This window comes from Molothrus aeneus, chromosome 14, assembly GCF_037042795.1.
Source record: "Molothrus aeneus isolate 106 chromosome 14, BPBGC_Maene_1.0, whole genome shotgun sequence".
Taxonomy (NCBI): Eukaryota; Metazoa; Chordata; class Aves; order Passeriformes; family Icteridae; genus Molothrus; species Molothrus aeneus.
The window spans coordinates 12,322,944-12,343,815 of NC_089659.1; the positions used below are offsets into that span (position 1 = coordinate 12,322,944).

A 20,872-nucleotide genomic window follows, 5' to 3' on the forward strand; every position below is an offset into this window, starting at 1 on the left:
TGATGTTAAAATGATTGTTGTAAGAAAAAAACCCAAAGAATCTAACACAAACACCAATACTTTCAGAAACTAGTGGCAGCAGTTCCAGAAACAACAACAAAAATTCCCTGTTTCCTTGTGCGGGTTGCTTTTCCCCTCCTTCCCAACACCAGACCACTTAATTGGCCCTGACAACCAGACAGAAGAAACAAAACTGTCTCTACCACTTCCCCAGCTGCACTGGATAAAACTTTAAGAGGACAGCTCTGTAAGGCAGCACCTCTGATCCACAACATGCGGGTACCCCAAGATGCTGAGAACTGGCGATCACAGGAGGAAGAGCTGAAATTATTTTCCCCCTTCACGCTTTCATTTGTCAAAAGTGATGTGTGTTGCATCACTGACTCCTTCCCCCCTGCAATAAACATAAGTACTAGCCATGCCAGTGGCTCCTAAAAGGCAAGAGATCACTGATGTTATCCCTGCAAATCAGCTGAGATCATCACTTCAAAAATATGTATAAACTGTCTTACTTTAATAGTGTTTGCAAGTAGACATAAGAAGATAAATATCACTAAATAAGAAAGTTAGTAAGAAATGTTGTCATTAAGATGAAACAGTTCTTGAAAAATAAGGTTTTCTGTCTTCCTCCCTTTCTTTTTTAATTTCTTCCTCAAGAAACAAGAGGCATACAGAAAACATGAAATACTTAATCTAACTTTATGCAAAAATTGTGACTTTTTTGAGGAGCAAATTCTTTTGAGCTATTCAAAGCTTATTATAGTAAGGCCAGACCTGGAGGCCACAGAGCTGTTCCATGACAGATAATAACAGCTCCTGTAGCCAGCAAAGGCACAGGACCATCCATTACCCAGCCTATCCCAGGCACAGTCATCAAGGGCTGGACACAGAGTTCTCAGTCTCAGTGTCATTAAATTTGCTTTCCAAAAGGGGCACATCAGATGACCCCATGTACCTGCCTGTGTTAGAGGGATCACGTGCAGCAGAGCTGTAACCCCATAACCCGGTGCACAAGGATACAGCTGTTACACACCATCACCCAAGGCTCAGGTGGGAGCCTCCTGGGATCAGCCCATGCTGCATCCAGGATACTCCACTGGAGGTTCTTGAAGGCTTTTGCAAACATACAGGTGAAATCACTGTACAGTCCAAGTACCACTGCAAAAAGCCAACACCATGACCCACTGGAGGGGCTTGGTTTTGAATCCCCAGGATGCCAGGCTGCTGTAGAGCAGCCTGAAGTGTCCAAGCTTTACTCTGCCTCCCTTCCTGGTGGGGATAACAGCTTCACTGGAGAGAGGGCTGCAGAGCTTGACTGCAGCTTAAAAGGGGCTGTTTGACATGTGTCATGGGAACAGGCTCCTCTCTTATCTGCTCCGAGGAGATCAGAGTTAAACAAAAGGCAAATAATTAAATGCAAGAAGTGATGGGCTAAAGCCAGTGGGACAGGAAAAAAACCACTTCCAAACTTTAGCAGCCTGGCTTGGTGGAATGAAACTGCCCTGCTCCTAAAAGAGCCCAGTGGCTCCCAACAACCCAACTCAAAAGGAAAGAGGCTTTTTAATACTATTGTTTTGGCTTCTCAGCAATCCAACAGCCCCAGATCCCCAGCAGTGAGTTAACTGCTCACAGGCCCTGAGGACAGGAATCTTCATCACCAGACACTTCCACATCTGTGTGAAGTGAGGGTAAAACGGCACCACTGCAGCTGGCTTGTGCTCAGACACCCAGTGCCACTACAAAGGAAATAACTGCACTAATCTGCAAGGAGAACACTGGGCAGGTTTGGGTCATCCTTCTCATGCTGCACAGGACCAGGCACCTCTACAGCCTTTCCCATCACCTGGGACCAGCAGAAGTCCAGGGTTCAGCCTCAGAGCACATCTGCAGTGTCCCACCTCCACAGCTCCTGCAAGGCTGCTGCTGACCAGGGGCAGACCCCATGGAACCACAGGCTGCCCATGGCAAGGCAGCAGCTCCAGCCTCAGAAATTCCTCCTGACTGTAACTTGGCACAAGTACTTTGGGTTGGGGAAACACTTATTTCTACCAAATTTGGAATAAATCTGTGTAGATGTTCCTACACTGCAGGAATGGAGAAGATGAAAAAAAAAACCTACTGTTTTTTGTAAACAATGCTTACACAGTTGACTTCAACTTGAGAAGGACTTCGCTATTTCAACTGAAATTGTGAATATCATTGATACCAGCAACCCCAGCTTGGTGTGAAGCTTTGTTCTATTTTTTTTTCCCTCAAAGCAGTTTGCTTAATTCCAACAGGGGGTTCTACAAACAGAGTATTTTTACTACCAATAAAAAAACTACCATACGGCACGAGGCGTTGGTCTTGCAGACAGAGTCTGTAAGCTGAAACCAGTGCCCACACAGTGCTACTGGCTTTCAAGGACATGTATTTGTAAGAAACAGAGCTGTGCAGGTGCTGCTGCAGAGCAAAGGCTGTGAAATGCTGTCAGTCAGGCCTTTGAGGGCTCAGAAAGACTAAATGAACCACTGCTACACTCAGATTCAAACCCATGCCTTTGGTCTAACTCCTCCCCACTAACATTTTGTTCCTGAGCACCACCAACCACTCTGTTTCACTGGGGCATATTGGAAGCCACAGCTGAATTGAGCTCCCCTCTACAGCACCACAGTAAGCTCTTCATCTCTCAGATAGAGAGTGATGTGACAGTGACACAAACTGTTCCCAGTTTAGACATCTTGCTCTGTAACAACTTTCAAGATTCTCGCTCTATAGTGATGGGCACCACCAGTACCCCCTGAACTCCAACACTGGTAGGGGTGAGCCCTTCTTCTACCCTTTCCATCACAACACCCAGTGCTTGATACTTCCCAGAAACACACACAGTCTTCAAGACCAATTTCAGCTCTACAAAAGCTGCCAGAAGGACAGAGGAGATGCCATTTTTAACTCCTCAGTACCAGCTGCAACACAGCAGGGAAAGCAACAGGGAACTGGTAGCAAATCTGCTGTGTGGATACTGGGCTGGGGATAAATAAGGACAAATCCATTTTATACCTGAGTGGCCTAGGAATACAACATGAGAAAATACAACAAGGAGCTAGGCCTCCAATTTTAGAGCATATTTATGCTACAAGGCACAGCTTTCCTACAGGGATTAGCTGTGGCTCCAGCGTATCAAAAGCTCAGCACAGGGCACAGGACAGTTCCAGAGCTGTGCACAGAAGACCAACTGAGGCATTCTCCAAAAGCTGAGTGTTGCACCAAAAAGCATCATTACAGCACCTGGAGTGGCCACTGCACATGTTGGCAGGGGGCTGGTGGTCAAAAACTGATCTGTGCTGGCAAGCAGCACACTGAGCCTGCTGGCACCAGTGCAGCCATCCTCCTGTAACTGGAAATCTGAAATTTGCTGCTGTCAATTTAGGCTCAGAACTGACTCCAGGACAGGCACATTCCCACCCTGTCCCAGGTGGCACACAGGGCTGCAGCCAGGGAATCACCACCCAGTCACAGACTGCTGCTGGCCTTGGCAACACGCTAAATATAGCTCTGTTTTCTGGCTCCTCACAAAATGGAAGGAGTCTGAAGGACCATGTTCATCTGCTTCTTTGCCAACTACAACCAGGAGGGAAAAGCATATGGACTGCACTTTCCAAGGCTTGAAAAATGGATATTAAAAATAAATCATTAAAAGATTTTATAAGAGTATCTTCTCCCCATTTCTTCCCACACACTCCCCCACCCTTACAGTAGGCTGCTGGCATGTGATTGACTCTGTGTTGCCAACTTAAGTCATGCTGTGATGGCGTATACTGTAAATGGCTGGCATCTGACACCAGCTAACGTGACAGCAGCTTGCACTGCAACAAAGCCAGCTGTTTGGAGTGCAGCACTGAAGGCAGCACACTGAAACCAGTAGAAAAACCTGCATTATACCTGGTTGTGTGGAGTTTGCACCTTGTCATCTGCATCCTAGCTCAGCGGGATGCAAATAAGAGCATTCTGGGTACTGCACCAGGCTGGATGAACCTTCCCTAAGCATGTTGCACAAATTCTCTCCTCCCTGGCTGCTGAAGTGAGTGGAGCTGTGCTGCAGAAACAAGGCTCCCAGCACAACCCCCAAGGCTTGCTCACATGTGCACCAGTAATGCAGTTTGTTACGGTCTCTTTAATCCCGGACACCAGTGAGGGGTTCCAGACACACATTTCTGGCTTTAATGACTGCACACTACGTCCCATCAATCACCAGCAGTTCTCATGTGAAAATCTTCAAGCTAATGTGGCTTTTCACACACTGGAGGCTGCAGTAGGTTGGTGCCCTGACTGTGCAGTCTTTTCCACAGACACTGATGACATGTGCAATGACTGACAGCAAAAAGAATGAAAAGAGACCAGGCAGGAAAGGATTTCCATGTTTTGCACAAAACCAGGCACCAAAACACAGCTTGTCTACATAACTTTTCTCTGCATGAAGCAGCAGATTTCCACCTCCCAAGAGGAACTCAGTGGGGAGGCACATTCAGAGATGTGCTGGCCCTGCTTACTCAGTGCCTGTCGCTCCAGTGCTGAGGCATGAAACGCTCTCTGCTTTCCATCCCACTCACCACATGCACACAAAGGCTCTCTCCTGGCCATGGATCCTTGCTCCTGCCACAGCCTTGCATGGCTTTCTTTCTCATACACAATACAACCTCAACCACCATGGTGTCTGCTCCACATTTGCAGGGCAGGCTGCAAATTCATGCCATAGAGCACGAATTGTCCTGCAACAGTGGGAGGCAAAAAGTGGGGAGCTCAGGGTTGCATCCCCATGTCCAAGCAGCACAACTAAGAACATGTACTGAGCAGCACGTGCTGCTTTAGGTCTACCCCTACTGCCACCTGCTCTGCAAGAAAAGAGAGGCCCTGGGAGGCAGAGTTGGCACCTGGTGCCCAAGCTCTAAGTCCTCCACCCATCCTATAAGGATTGCAGCTTTGAAGTTACACTTCCAGGACAGCAAATCACCAGTGCACCACCTCTACTCAACTGCTCACTGCAGTTTGTCCCTAAGCAACCTTCTCCAGGGCTGAGCAAGTGGAATGCTGGCTGGATTGAGTGGCTCATCCTGCCACCTCCAGTGCACTGCATGGCTTGTCCAGCCACCTCCAATGCTGCACCACACTCCTCTTTCCATACAGGTAGAGAGCTGTGTTGGAGGAAGGGAGATAGCTGTCCATCTCCCTGCTGGATCAAACACCTTCCACTGGCAAACATCAAATAGCATGGAAATAGCATGTTTTCAACTGGAAAACAAAGGAGGCTGGAGCTGACAAGTCAGTCTGATCATTAGTGAGTGTTATGTCTCAGAGAGGTGTTCATGCAGCCCAATTGTCACTCGCTGCAGTTCAAAGCCAGCCCTGATCTGCAAGCCTGATCTTTATCTGCAAGTCCTTTCTACAGGCTAATGGAATTTCAGAAATTATGCTGCCAACTGAGTCAGTGAGAACTGCAACCTCACAACCTCCCTTGAACATTGACCCTGGCCCAATACATCAGGTAACTTCTGCTGCAGAGCAATGCTTTTCTCCTAGCAGTGTTGGAGTAGCTCACTTTCACAGAGCAGTGTAAAAGTGAAATTATGTAGAAAACACTCCTTGAATATGTTCTCATGGAAGGCTGTTAGACCCCCCTACAAGCATCCTAAAATCCAGGTCTGGAAGGATATAGTAAAGTGATACATCTCCCCACTGCCCACACAGATCACTTATATGCTTTGTTCCCATTTCTTGTGTATTTCCCAGACATGGGACTCCAACACATCAGTCTCCTCACAGCTGATTTTCAACTGCAGTTTTGCTCCACTTGCAACAGAAACCTAAAACTTCTGGTTTAGGCCAGATAGGAATTATTCCTTTCCTCCTTGAGGAAGGGCCCATACTTAAAGGCTATTGTCACATCTACCCCTATTCCTTACTCTCAGCTCCAGACTATGCAAACCACCCTCTTCCAACTCTCCCTGCACAGTCCAAGCTTTTCCTGAGGCTACTCCCCCAGCCCCTGCTGCTGTGGGCACCTGCCCAGTGCTCCACCTAACCCCTGACCAGTGCTATGCAGGTACACAGATTTTTTCACAAGTCCTGCAGATGACACTACTGCTTTTACATCCCTGCATGGCATTTTCTTTCCTACTAACAATGTAACATACTTTGATTCACTCTCAACAAGCTTTTCCCAGAACTACTCCAGACCCAGCTATGCTGCTCTCTGTATGAGGCAGCTGATTCACTCCAACTCTGTATTTCATACTGCTTTTATTGAACTCACTCACCTTTTTATGGATTACTTTTCCAACCTGTCAAGACTATCTGCAACTCCACACCTGGTTCTCTAAAGAGTGTCTGTAGTTCCTCCCAGCTCAAAGCACACTACCAATTTAACAAGCATACTCTCTCTATTCCATCATTCAAGCCATCAGAACAAAACAAAACTGAACAGTCCTGCCAAGCACATCCTTCCAGACTACCACTGAACTCAGTTTTCCAAGCTGTTGTGGATAGTCACATAAAAATTTATCCTATGCTTTGTTCCCTGTCTTGTTTGGAAGTGGATTTGTGCTGCATCAAAGACTCCCAAGCCTAACACCAGCGCTTCATTCTCCCTCTCTGAAATAACCCATCACAAAGGCTTTCCAATTCTACTGCTTTTTCTGCTCCTTTTGGGACAGATGTTGGGATTCTGGATAGTCTGTGCTCTGCATCCCTCCTACACCAGCAGCCCTGCTTAGACAGTATTGGGTACAAAGAAGCTGGTGGTCCAAAGTTACTTGTAACAGCAATAAAAAAATACAGCACAGCTGGCTGCTGACATTTTTCAAATGCAGGTGTAACACCCATTTACAGAGAGCCCAGAGACTGCTGTTATGGTGAGGATCCTGCTGTGAACAGATCATAGCTGAAAAGAAAAAGCAAAATGTATCTTCTAGTTAGCATTACCAGATGGCAATCAGCCTCGAAGGCAAGGGAAGCAACACAGACTTCCTACCATACAAAAGTTTCAATGTCAATGGGTGTGAATAAAAATACTAGAGTTAAGGCTAATCTGGTGATTTCCAGCTATGGATGATACAGACCCTGTGAAATGCATGTTCAAGCCAGAAAACAGTACAGTTCATTAATACAGAATTTGCTGGAAACAGAATTTAAACAGCCTATAAAAAGCATAAACCACAGCTTTACAATATCTTTAGGGTGAGTTTTGCCTAACTTTGAAATTCCCACCTCTGAGTATAAAGAGCCACCTCCCTGAGCCTGCACAGGTGAGAAGAAAAATGCTAAAATCACCCCAGGTGTTATTTTGGCCCAACTCAGCTCCCCTGTAGTCACTGGAGAATCTTTTGCAGATTTTGTGCTGTTCTGAACGATGCTCTGAGCTGCAGCAGCAGCATGTCAGCTCTGACCCAGGGCTGCTGAGGTGAACAGGGACATGTCTTTTGTCAGGGTACAGAGGACAAGAGTCAGACCTGCCTTTCCATACAGCTTCAGTGGAAAAACTAGAATAGTTATCACAAGCTCCCAGGGCTACCAATGTTCCCAGCACTCTCAAGGCAGCCCCAGCTTGTCACTAAAACAGCAACTGAATTTCATGGCTTCAATGAATGTTAGGTCAAGCCCTTTCTGAGCAAGCCTAGACTTGATCTTGACTGAAATGAATGAACCTTGATGTTTTGCATGATTCCAAATGAAAGCAGGTGACATTTGGCAGCTACAACAAGAGTTTTGGGTCCTTCTGAACTGAGAGCTCAAAGTAAAGCTCAGTGGCACATGCAAGTGCAAGGCAGCTTGAAAACCCTCAGAGCACACCAAGCAGGCATTCTGTGTTCACCCCACTGAAGGGAGGCTGGTACACTTTGCACAGTCCCAGTCTACCCAGTTTTCCCCTCCCTACAGCTGTGGGGCAGAGCCTTGGGAAGACAATCAATGTTTGAGCTTAAAAAACCTAAAACATTATATCCCTCTGCAACAGTTCAGTGAAACACAGTCACTTCACAGTCCAGGTAGGCTCTAGCTCTGTGTCCAGGGAGTTAGAAAAATGCACAAGGAATGAAAAGCAAACACAACAATCCCTGGCTCTAAGACACTGATGCTGCTCTTCAGCCTCCCCTGTGACTGTTCTGCTGGGATATTTTTGCTTTGCAGGGAAGATGGAAAGAAGGACACACAAGGTAAAAAAATCCAGCATCATTTCTACAAAAGGTATTCAAGTCCAGAAATAAAGCTGCCCACAGCCAGCTGAGGAGAATACTGAACAAACACTGCTAAAGACCCGTAACACTTCCATCTCTTTGTCCTTCCAGCCTTTGTCTGCAAAAGCCAACCTCTACCACAGACACAAACCAAGCTACAGGGGCTGTGCTGTATGCCACTGGCTCAGGGAGATGTGCTGTGCTTGAAGGCTCTCTCCCATCACAGGACTGGAAAGCTGCCCCTTGCCACCAACACACAATGACTGACCCTGTGGCACGTGGCCAAGCTGACAAGGCTTCAGTCGTCTACTTATTGCAGAGTTGGACAGGTCACCACCTAAAGGCATATAAGGGACAGCAGCACTTTGCCCAAGCAGGGAACACACGTCCCATCACATGGCACAAACAGTTTAGCAGCTGAACAATTTCACCAGGATATTAAAAACGTACCCTGAGCACATCAGTGTTCCCTCGCACCAGGGTAAGAGAGTGATCAGGTGCAAATGCTGGGAACAAACAGATGCACAGCGTGGCCAAGCCCTACTGCACATGCCACTCCTTTCAAACAGTCTGTATAAAAGTGCAAAGCACTTGGACAGGGGGGTTTGCAAGATCAGATGTGCTCTGCAGGAACTCAAACATGCTTATCTGGGACTCGCTTGAAAATCTGCAGCCTCAAAATGCTTGTCAAGCTTGTTTTTGTTACACAGCTCAAACCAGAGCAGGAGACAAAAACAAAGCAGAAAGCAGCATTTCTATGTCCTCATCTCCCTTTTTGGTAGCACCTTAACTGGTGACAGCCACTCACAGCCATTGCCAATCACTTCAAACCACTGACCTCGGCAAGCAAATCCAGCTCCAGAAAGAAACGATGCCTTGTTACCACAGAGCTCAAGTACTATCACCCTGACAATTTAAAAATATATTTTAATTAGGAACAGGGGGGACATGCAACTACTGCATTCCAGTAGATTCTAAGCAGCCACAGGCACTAGCCTAAATTCCCAAATCCTTATTCACCTGGCAATTAGGGAAGCTGAGAGCTGCTGTGAGTGAAGTTTTGCACATTGCTGAATACAGCAATGTTCCACTGAGTTTCCCCAGGACAGCACAAAGAGGTCATGGCTGTCCTCCTGCTCTCACGCAGGATTTTCATTCCAAGCTGTTTGTTATACTTGAAGGTTCTTAAAAACTCAGAGCAGTTATTTTGTTGGGGAAAAGCCCTGTAGCTCCTTCATTATATTTTTACATCTTGACAACTCTTTCCAGCTCTGTTCCCCTGCCAAGCTCTCTTCTTTGAGGCCAATGGCACGCTCTGTTATGCTCAATGAAAAAAGTGTATTGATTTTAATGTTTTTGGTTTGTGGAACATTTAGCTTGCTCCAAGCAATGGACAGTGTTTACCAAGACCAAGAAATATATATTAAAAGAGTATGGCACTGTCAAAGTATGTTTTTTGAGCTGTAGAGCCACAGAGCAGAAAAAAATGTTTATCTGAGAGATTACAACAGCAATCTCATGCCACAAAAGACAAGAATAAAGACTTCATCAAGCTCTTTTCTTTTGTATCCACCAATACATTTTGATTATGCTACGTTTGTGAACCATATCAGTCTGTTACCACCACATATTTGAAATTAGGTTTAAACAGACTAGAATTATCATCATTTAGAGTTCTGAACTGAGCATTTTTAATGTCTTCCAAGTATTATTCCACTACTTTCCTAGGTTCAGGAATGTTCAGGAATGTTTAATACAGTATCAAAACCAGGCTCTCTCCAAGACAAGTAAGACTTTACAGACCTGCTGAAGGAAATGATCAATAACAATTACAAAAGAAGGCATTTAGTGTCCAGTAAAGAGAGCACGTTCAGGAGCATGTTTAGCCCTGGGATCACTGCAGGTACAGAGCAGGATGTGGAGGAGGTGACATCCACCAAAGTTAATATTCCTGTGGGTTTCAATGTGAGACTATTTCTAAGTAAAAAAAAAAAAAATCAATTCTACCTGGAAGATAGAAACACTGGCAAGTCATTGATTTTTCTTCTATAATAAATTACAAAAAAAAAAGCTCATGCCAGCTCTCTGGAACAATACTGCACAAGTGCTGTATTAAAAAAAACACCACAAAACCCCAAAGAAAAACAAACAAAATTAAACTTCACATATGTCTTCTACCTTCCATCCTCAGTTGTGTCCCTCCTGATTGCTATTATACCAGACCAGCATTTGAAAACAGCAAGTGCAGTTTCTCTTGTCCCTTAAACCATCTTTTCATTGTAAATCCCATAATCCAATTCTATAACTTTCACCAGCTGAATCTGTCAAGGTCATATGGAAAGTTGATGCTTCTGACCTTCCTCTACCTACAGTGTCTGTTGAATATTACAGTTGCAGCAGGCAAACCACACGTAGACAGAACCAGGCAAAGTACATCAAAGCCCAGGAGAATAAATGTTAAAGTACTGTGTTCATGAATACAAATATTGGACATGTGACCACCTTTGGCAGCCTCATGGCTCAAGTTTACACAAGGGAAAAGGCAAATAGGGAAGAGCAGAGATTGATAACTAAATGTCTGACCCAAACCTGCCCTCCTGTCCTGCAGAGGGCAAAGTCGTGCTCAGAAAACCTCATTGTCACTGTTTCAGAAAGCAAAATGAAATTGCAAATAAAAAGATATGGAGGTGGCTAGGTTTGGTTGGGTTTTTCTAAGAACTTGGCAGAACACAACCATTCTCTGAGCAGGGAAGGATGTGGCAGGGCTCTGCCATTCTGGCTTTCCACACTTCAGGTGGAAAAACCAAGATATGTCAGAACATGACATGACAGTCCCTCTGTGCAACAGCTTAAGCCAACAAAGGAGGTGACTGCAGGGCAACAGCAGATGCAGCAGCACAGGAGGGTGATGGCCTCAGTTGCCACCACAGGATTTGCTCCCTGATATCTGTCAGAGCCAGGGTTCTGATGTTCCAAGGCACAGAACACCTTTCTGCTCTTGACTAGGATTTGCCCCATGGCACAGAGCAAAGCCAGCTTGCCCTGCTCCTCACCCTGATGTCCCCCTGATGTCCCCAGCTGCTTTCTCAGGCAATAGTTCAGTTCACCAAGACCAAGCTTTGTCCTCGTGCTCCTGTTTCAGCCACACATGCCAGGCATTTTTGTGCACAGCAGCACTTTTCCCCTCTGCTCTGGCTTTGCAGAGAAGCTACCAAGCCACAGAAAAGGGCTGACTGTGTGCCACCAACTCCACACAGTTCCAAACAAGGACCCCAAAGCTTTCTGGTTCATGCCAGGCCTCAGATTTCATGCCCACAGTATAATGAACTTGCTGTTGGTCAAAGGATTAAAGGTGCAGATACAAAAAGTACCTTTAAGAGAGGTCCTGCAGCCTGCTAGGCACAGCAGGCAAGGACCACACATCTCACATGGACCTTGGCTTCCAAAGAGGACATTCAGGCCAAGTGACATTGAATCACAACCCTCCATCCAGGAGGCAGCAAGGCTTGAAGAGAAAGGAAGAAAGAGAAAAAAGGAAAAAAACAAGTAAAAATAAAAAGAAAGCCTGCGTTGCCCTAGGCTAATACTCCACCTCGGTCAGCTTTTGCAGACTGATCTATTTAGTGAGGTGTTTATTACAGCCAGTAACATATGCACATTTAAGTCACAGAGGGGATTTTTCTCTTAAAAAATGCCTTCAGAAGTGCTCTTTAAAAAGCACCTGGCACTAGAAAGCAGATATGTGACCAGTATTTGCTACCATCCCTAGTGAAAGGGAGGTTAAGGCATTGTAAATTGTAAATGTTTGCTAGGAGCTGAGCCCTTGGAGAAGCACAGCAAGCTGCGGTGGCAACAGGACAGACCTTTTTCCACAGAGGCAAACATGATGGGCTCACAATGCCAAAGATAATACACTGACATCTCTGTGGGCAAAAGGAGAGTTTGGCAATGACAATTCTGGGATAAAACTGCAATTAGTGAGACATATTTAGGTGCAGTTCCCATGCACTAGTCACAAGTGCCACACCAGCAGCTAGCTTTAATGAACACGATGCCCAGTTCTGTGCCAACATCTGAAAACCTGCTAATATACAATGGATTTATTACAACAACCTTGGCCAGAGCAAAACTTCTACCTGTTCTAATTACAACACTGCTCACAGATCCTGGTTCCCACAGGCTGTTATGCAGTCTGGTGAGGTCTGTGCAGATTCACAGTCCCAACCTCACTCAGCCAAAGCAGATCCATGTTACAAACTAACAAAGCCCTCCCAGGAACAGTAAGCCAACACAGATACTGCAAACCACACTGCTCAAGGGGCTTTCTGCTCACCCTGCATTCCATGCTGACCTAGATAAGCAAAATTCAGGGTCTGTAGGTGTCTACACTGACATATAGTCCAAAGACCCCAAAATCTAGCAAGAGCGGTCTGTTTTCTCCATGTGATGACAGGAATGGGTATTAACTGATAATGCATTTTGCAGAATCCATGATTTCAGCTGCTGAGAGGTTAATTCCATGTGGCCACTGGGATCTGTTCCCTTCTGTGTAACAAGAGCTGTAGGACAGGACACTGAAAAGGTTGTATGCCTAGTTAGGTGGATTGTATCCATTTACTCCTGTGGGATGCAACTTTTGGTCTGACCTAAATTCTCCTCTGCAGCACTGGTGTAAGTGCCAGAACAGCTAAGAAAGGAATGTGTCCTGCGTGGGCATACATGTATCTCTGTCCATCCATCTGTCCCAGCTGATCAACAAGAATGGAACTGATCAGGGCTTTCCTTTCATTTGCTTGGTGCTTTGGAGTTCATGTTTTTAATAACCACCAGATTCACTCACTTAGGTTTGAGAGCACAAGAGAAAAGCTGGGGGAGGCAGAAGCAACTAAAGCATATCCATGTGGATGTGCTTGCTTATTCAGACTTGAGGCACAAAAGCAAACTGATCAAATTACCATAGGGTTTTTCTGTCCTTCCTGTATTGCTGCTCTGCTTTCCAAACTCCTGCCCTGAGCTGCTTATCGTTGGCCTGTTCACCAAGTGCAGTACAGACTGCCTGAGATGCTCAGCCTTTGGTAGATGAGGAGGTATGCAAGGCTTACCTTTTGAAGGCTGTTTTCTATTAGAAAGCAATCTTAAACAACATGACTTCCTTAGGCAGCAGACACCTGATCTCATGTATTTTGCTTTTGCTACTGACAAGAGATATCTTCAGATGCAGCACAATCCCTTCCTAAAAGGGCAGCAAGAAAAAGACCTTTCACTGCCCTCACCGGGCAGAGTCGGGATGAGTCAGCTGCAATGCAAATGTTCATTTGTTTTTAGGTGGGATGGGCCCATATAGATGGGGTTGGGAGGGACTGGAGGGATTTTTTCTGCAAGGAAGAGTGACCTTTCTTGAGGACATCTGCAGTCTCTCGACACGTGAGAGGAGTAGCTGCAAAGAAGCTCCAGGGTCATTAGCAAGTCTGGAATGCAGCAGGACCAGTGCCTACATAAGCAAACACTCCAACACTGCTGAAAAAACGCTCAAACTGCTTTAAACCAAGATAGATGGACTTCTGATAGGGCACCGGCAGAAATCCCTGAACAAACTTCTCTTCGAGTGCCTCTGATACAGACCACAAAGTAAGAAAAGTGCTAACACTTCTCCCCTGATTGGGCTAAGGACTGAAAGGATGCTTAAAATCATTCTCCAAGAATTAGCACAATCAAAACAGGGTTAAAAAAACAGTTTTGAGTAGTGTTTTTGTCCTACCTAATGTGAGCTCTACTCCAAGTAAAGACTTCTAAAGATTTTATATTACTGTGGACTCTTCAAAAACCCATGCAGAGAAACACAAAACAACAATGAAAATCCTCTTAATTCAATCTGTGCTTTATCGCACAAGGCTGCAGCAGGGGATTTCTGGCTGTGGGAATACAAATACTCATCAATGCTACAGCTCAGGGTCCTGCTCCAATTACTACCCAAACACAAAATGAGACAGTCCCAGCCTGAAGAGTTTTCAGTCTAAATACACCAGACTTGGTGGAAAAACCCCAGGCAGCCAGGGGAAGCCTCAGCAACACCCAGACTGCATTCCAGCTGCGCTGTCCTGGACTGCTGCAGCCGTGATGCCTTTGATGCCTCCCAAGCTCCTTCCTCCCAGCAGCCTGCTTTATCCCACCTCTGCACCACTAGGTAAAAGTGATTCTGCCCATTTGTCTCCCAGCCCCCAAGGGATTTCCCCCTCCCCTCTCCCAGCTCTCCTGAGGATGGTGCAGAGCAGTGTGAGTGGGCTCTGGTGACAGGAGTGACATGGTCTGTGCGGGGAAACCCACACCCTGCCGTGACATGCCAGCCAGCAGATGCTGACAGAGCTGGCAGTGATGGGTGGCCGGGGTCCCTGCCACATCCCCGAGCTCCCCAGTCCTATGGGAAAGTGGCTTGGGAGCTGCAGTGCTCCTCCCCAGTAAACCCCCACCTCCTTCCCCTGAGGTTGTCCCTTGCAGCTCAGAGGTTTCAGACATCCCTGCCTTGCTTTTATCAGCCCTGATGGCTTTCCAGCTTCGAGCACCAGAGTCACTCAGCCTGCCTGCCTTGCTCCAGCTCCCACCCTGCAGCACATCACTGAGGTTTTACAGGCAACAGGATTGACACAGCAGGGAGTCAAAGTCTGCAGGGAGGAAACCATGATTACATCTTCATCTGCAAGGGCACCAGATGCACTGAGAAATAAAAATGACTGCTGATGCACTGAGAAATAAAAATGACTGCTGAAGCAACAGGAGAGGAGAGCAAGAGACTTCTCAGGCTGCCTTGTACAATCCCTGCAGACACTACAACAGGGACAAAGAGGACAGGGGAGCTGCACTAGGGCTTGGGGACAAATAGGCCCAGAGGGGAGGAGGAAACAGAGCAGAAAGAAGAAGCAAGGCTTTAGAATAAGACTGCAAGTCTTTGACCATCGGAGCAAGATTTGAGAGGGTTTCTGCATAAGCAGGAGCATCTTTAAGCATCTTCCCCTACAATGTTTGGGAAGGAGCAACATTCTCTCCAAAAAGAACTGTCTTGAAAGTCCACTGGTTTATGAAACAAAATTCCCTCACAGGGAGGAAAGAGCTTTCCTTCGTACAGCTGACCTAAAACACCATTATCTCTGCCATGCCTGGATGATCTTCCAAGCCCTCCTTAAAGGCTCATTTCTATGTCTGGCTTTCAACCCCCCCCAACCCTGAGCACTAAAGTGCTACGGCATGGGCTGAAATGTCCAAGCCCATGAGGCTCTAGCTTTCTCCTGGCAAACTCATCCTGGGTTTGCTATCTGCAGCATCACGTGGAAGGCACTCTGGGAGCAGAGCCCAAGCACTGCATGCAGCACAACACTGCACAAACCAACCATTTGGGATCAAGAGCACATAATGGCTGCAAGCCTTACCCATGCTCTGATCCTTTAGGAATGGACAGCAAGAGGAAGAAACACAGACCAGTGGGATCAGCCAATACCATTGGGATTACACACTGAGGTTTTGTATTCAAACTCTGCTCAGTTGAAGCAGGGCTCTTTAAGGACCTAAGCTCCGTGTGACTGTTCCCAGCACCAGCCGTGTTCCTGTGGATAACAGGGACTTAGGGAAGCAGCGTCACGACAGCCACGGTCTCGGGCACACGGGCTGCAGCTCCACTGTACTGGTGCTGCCCTGGCCACCTCTGAACCCCCAGATACTCCACACTTTCCCAAATGCCCCTCTGTTTGAGAGGTGTCTCCTCTCACTAAGCACCCAGAGCTGATCACAGCACCCAGAGTTCCTAAGGCAAAGAAGAAGTGATGAGACAGAGTTAAAGCACCACGTTTCAGACTATTGACTTAAATCCCCATCAGAACCCGGTGTGGGTACTGCTGGGCAGAGATGTGGACATCACTCATGAAATTCAACTGGATTCCAACACTCTTATCTGTAGTGGTTGTTTTGGGTCTTTTTCTGACACCAGTGTAGGAGAACAGCTGAAAGTTAGTGCTGTGTTAATGCAGAGTCAGAGGCAAGATAAAACACAGAGACCACTCAGCAGTCACCTGGGCATGCATTGTGATACCATACCCATTCTGGAGCACTAGCTAAACTGCTCCTGGTTCCCATTCCCAGAATTAAGCAGAATTTGCCTCACTTTTTAATGGTGCTCTGTGCACCATTAAAAGCAAGGGGTGGGGGCCAGCAGCACCCCTGCAGCAGTTATGCTGGACTGTGTGGTGGGTCTTTCTCTCCACTGTGCAGTCATACTAATAAACAAAGTAGCTTGTTTTAAACATTCACATTCCACTGCTGCAAGAGGAAAACTTCTTCCCAGAGCACAGGCTGCCACCTTCCAAACAAGGTCAGACACTGACCTCCTCCCCCACCACCAATGACCTTATTAGCACTGATCATGGTTCTAATAATATCCCGCACTGTAAGCAGGCCATCTGCCGTAACATTTCACTACAAACTTGGGGAATTGCTTGATTTGAGTATGCTCATGTCCCAGCAAGCCAATTGTGCCCTCTCAGGAATATGCTTCTTCCTCAGAGCTTTAAGCTAAATGTTGCAGAAAGGCACCTCCAGGTCTCAGCTTTCCAGCTTGGAGCTGAAGCACGAAGAGAACAGCCCCGAGCCATTCCCACGTGCTGGCTTCAGAGAGAGGAGGTAAAAACACAGAGTTAGTGCTTAATAATCCCTGACTCCAGCATCCAGCTCCTCTGACAGTGGAGACATCAAGTAACCATGTCACTGCAATCCTAAACCCGGGCCAAACACTAACCAGACATTCAGAGAGCCAGATGCAAAAGCCAGGGCTCCCAAGAGATCAGCATTACTTTTGTGTCATGTACTTTCTGCTGTGTGGACAGCAAAAAGATTTTACTATCCTAACACATTAGCTATGGTTAAGTTGAATATTTTCACTGCCACTACAGAACAGGGGGCTTTCCTAACAGGCAGGCAAGATTACAGAACTAAGCATGTTTGATAGCTATTCCTTTGGAAGGAGCCAGGGTTTGAAATGCTTACTCAGTTAGGACACCTGTCCTAAAACACCCAGAGTCTTGCTATTACAGGCTATTACAGCAGCTCAGCTACACTCAGCCTTCAAAGACATTTTTTTTGTACTGCTCCTGTGAGGTCAAAAAGTGCAATTAGGCACAGAGACTGACATTACAACACTTTGAAGCAGTTTGCATCATCACAAGGCTCTGAAAGGTGGTTTTCCAAACCCTTGGTCTTTCCTCTAATCAAAAGACTGTCATCAGACATGGCACGAGGACTGTAAGGGGTGAGGAAGGGGGTCAGTGCCTGGGTCCCTGCTGTTTTATGAACAGCAATAAAACAGTATTAATAAGCCAGAAGTAAAACTGTGCCTGTATGGGGCAACATTCACCCAAGGTCTTCAAAGCATTTATTTTAATACCAGCAAAACAGTATTTATAGGGACAGAATTTCAAAGAGCTCAGCTCCTCACTTGGAAATCTAACCACTTATTGAAATGCTCTGTGGGAGATGTCAGGCGATGGGCTCTCCAAAAAGCCTAGCACATCTTGTTTACATTTGTTTTAAAGCTTCTAAACAGCTCAATTACATAAAAGCAAGTTACTGCACCCTCCTTCAGAAGGGTGAACCCAAGTGGCAGAAAGCTATTGTCAGCTAAGGGATTACATCAAACTGATGCTATGCCACTGAGGAAATCCGCCAACTCCACATGCTCGTTCAGTCACTCCCCTTGAAGGCATCTTTCACCACCTTCCCCCCAGCTCATTTTGCTGGCCTAATGCAATCAGGAGCATAAGAAGCCCCTAGGTAGTTTCACAGCCAAGCATCCTCTTTGCCCCAGACTCTGACCAGGCACAGAGGTCTGTTTGGTGCTTCTATTTCAATCCCAGTGTTAGCTACTGCTACACATCAGGGCTGGAAGACGTAACGTTTGAACTTCTTCCCTAGAAGAACTCGGCAGTGCCACATTTTGCAACATGGCACCATTTGAGGTGCCAGAGCTCACTGTACACACACACACTCTCTTTTTGTGCTCCCTTGGCCAACTTCTGACTCACAGCAGGCAGAGCCAGCCACTTGCTATCTGGGCCCAGCACCTCATCTCCCTCCTCCCTGTGCAGAGGAACACCCTGGGGCTCACAGAGCATCCCCCTGCAGTTATCCTGGGTCACAGGCATGAAGCTTGTGCTTGCAGATCCCAACAAGCTTGTCAAGACTGCAAACTCAAGGTGTGCATGCAAAGAAACTCCCAAAGGTGGCAGAGCAAACAACCATGGGCAGCTCTTCCCCTTTATGGAGTGGCTGAGATGACCTCTTCCAACACTCAAAACTTGATGCAACAGCTCACTCCAGCACAAGGAGCTCTTTTCTACCTGCAGGAACTCTACAGCACTTAAAATCAGGCTTAAGTAATTTTGCAGAACCAGAACCTTGGTCTGGAGGGCTTTGCCCTTCAAACAGGAAAGCAAGCTCAGGAGCAGGAGGTGGCATGCCAAGGCCAGTGGAACGTTGCAATATGCCCATAAAAGGTTTCAAAATGTATCTGCTTAAGCACACACAGAAGCTCAGAAGGGTTTAGAGTCAACATCCCAAAAGAATTCCTCTCCTGCTTTTTTAGGCAAGTGTGAGCAGCAGTCAGCACTTTACCATCATCTTCCCAACCAGAAACCCAAGATTACTCTTGGCTAATATTAATAATGTAAATGCTGCTGGCTTTACCCTTTGAGGATGGTGGTTTGCTCACGCCACAGGGAGAAGAACGAGGCAAAATGAGCTGCAGGCAGGAGCAGAGGCCCTGCATTGCCAGGGCTGGCTGGTGAGGAAAGGAGAGGCGAGGCTGGCAGCAAAACCCCACTGCTGAAATTGCTTGGCCCATCTCCCTGAAGAGGCTGGCCTCCAAATTGTGGTCTCAGGACCAGTTTGTGGGCACAGCTCTGCTTTCCAACACGTACAAGGGGAAAAGTACACCAGTCTGAGGCCCAAGGAAAAGCTGTAATCAATCAGCTGCAAGAAGATGGACAAGGATGGTGTTCCTGTCCTTGCCCCTTGCAGTGGGAGATCTTCCCAACTTACCAGCCTGTGCCTACACCTCTGCCAGCCTCTAGAACCTGTCCCAGAGACAGCATACATGAGACTGGCACTCACAGGCAACAGCAAAGGCATCTGCTCCTTTGTGGGCAAGCCCTCAGGAGAAATGTGGGGTCAGGAGGTCTGGGGAACAGATGGTGCTCTCCACCGACTGCACAGCAAATACCCAATCACCAAATATCCACCCTCTGCAGGAATATGAGCAATGAGCTGAGAAGAGAGCATCCCTCCAGGGTAGCACCAGAACTAGACTATGCACCAGGAAACCTACAGATATCTCACTTTTCTTGCCATGTTACCATAGACAGCACCTAGTTTCACAAAGCACATGTCCTTGTAAATGTAAAGGCCAAGGTAGTGTTCCCTGCTGAGGCTGCTCAGCTACAGAAAGACCTGGCAGGGATAAGGACAAGGCAAACCTCTTTACTCTCCATAACACACCTCAAAGATCACCTCCTTGCTTTAGAGCACAGACAAGAATTCCTGTCAAGGACTCTGCCTTATACCTTTGTAAATGGCTGGCAATGAATAAGACCTCCCTGTCTACTGCTGTCCTTGCAGCACAGACACCAGGTAACACCAGCCTGCTCCAGTTACACAAGTTCATCACCCAGCAGCTCTGCAGAGAGCAGGACCAAGGGAATTCCAGCTGCTGGATTTTGTATTCAGTGCCTAAGGCTCTCTGTCCTCCTCCTAACCCTGCCACAGTGGCAGCAACCACTGCTGCAACAGAGAAGCAAGGGGACAGCTCAGAGCAGCAACCTTCTAAACCATGACTGCAAAACCCACCAGTGCTCATCTGCCACAGCTCAGCTGTCAAAAAGTCACAGATAAATTAAATGAGACTACTGGGCCATCAGAGGAAGCAGTGGATAACACTAAACAAATCAAACATGCTGTGCACAGACATCTGTCCCACAGACAGATCAGCTAGGCAGATTAAAGGAAGAAGGTGTATGCTTTCCCTGGAAAGCTGAACACACCTAGGGAGGTCACACATCATCTTCACATAACCAGCCTTAACCCCACAGAGAGAATCTGCAGACAATGGGGCAGGCCTGGGAGATGCTCAGCACAGGTAGAGCCAGGTGAGCTTCTCCATCAGTGCTCTCCATCCCAGAGATGTGCCAAAAACTTCTGAACACACTAGAGAGAGTACAGACAGCAAGTGTGCCAGTTAAATTCAACTGTGAAAACGTGGAGCTTGTTGTAACCTATAGATGCAAAGGGATCCAGGCCAAATTATTTTTCCCCCACAAGCTCTCCTGTTCTCCTTGAAATACCAATTTACTTCAGAAAGAAGTACAAAGAGAAATATAGAAATTAACAGAAAAAGACAGAGAAATACAGTATTAACAGCTTTTATACATAAAATTGAGTCTAAATACATTTTCCCCCACTTTAAGTTGTTTGATTTAAACAGTAGTTTTAAACAGCACTGATGACATGCTGTAAGACACACCAGCACCCAGAATGGACAGAAAGCTGCTGCAAATCTGCTGTTGCCACACAGATAAGCGGCTTAATGACCAAGTAAAAGTGGATGTTTGTCACACAGGTGACTTGGCTCAACA

General features: G+C 46.6%; 1 protein-coding gene across 5 annotated transcripts in view; it reads right to left on the minus strand.

Moving 5' to 3' along the window:
- Nucleotides 1–20,872, minus strand: part of MBNL3 (muscleblind like splicing regulator 3) — a 90,921-nt gene that overhangs the window by 33,069 nt on the left and 36,980 nt on the right. The window lies entirely within an intron of this gene.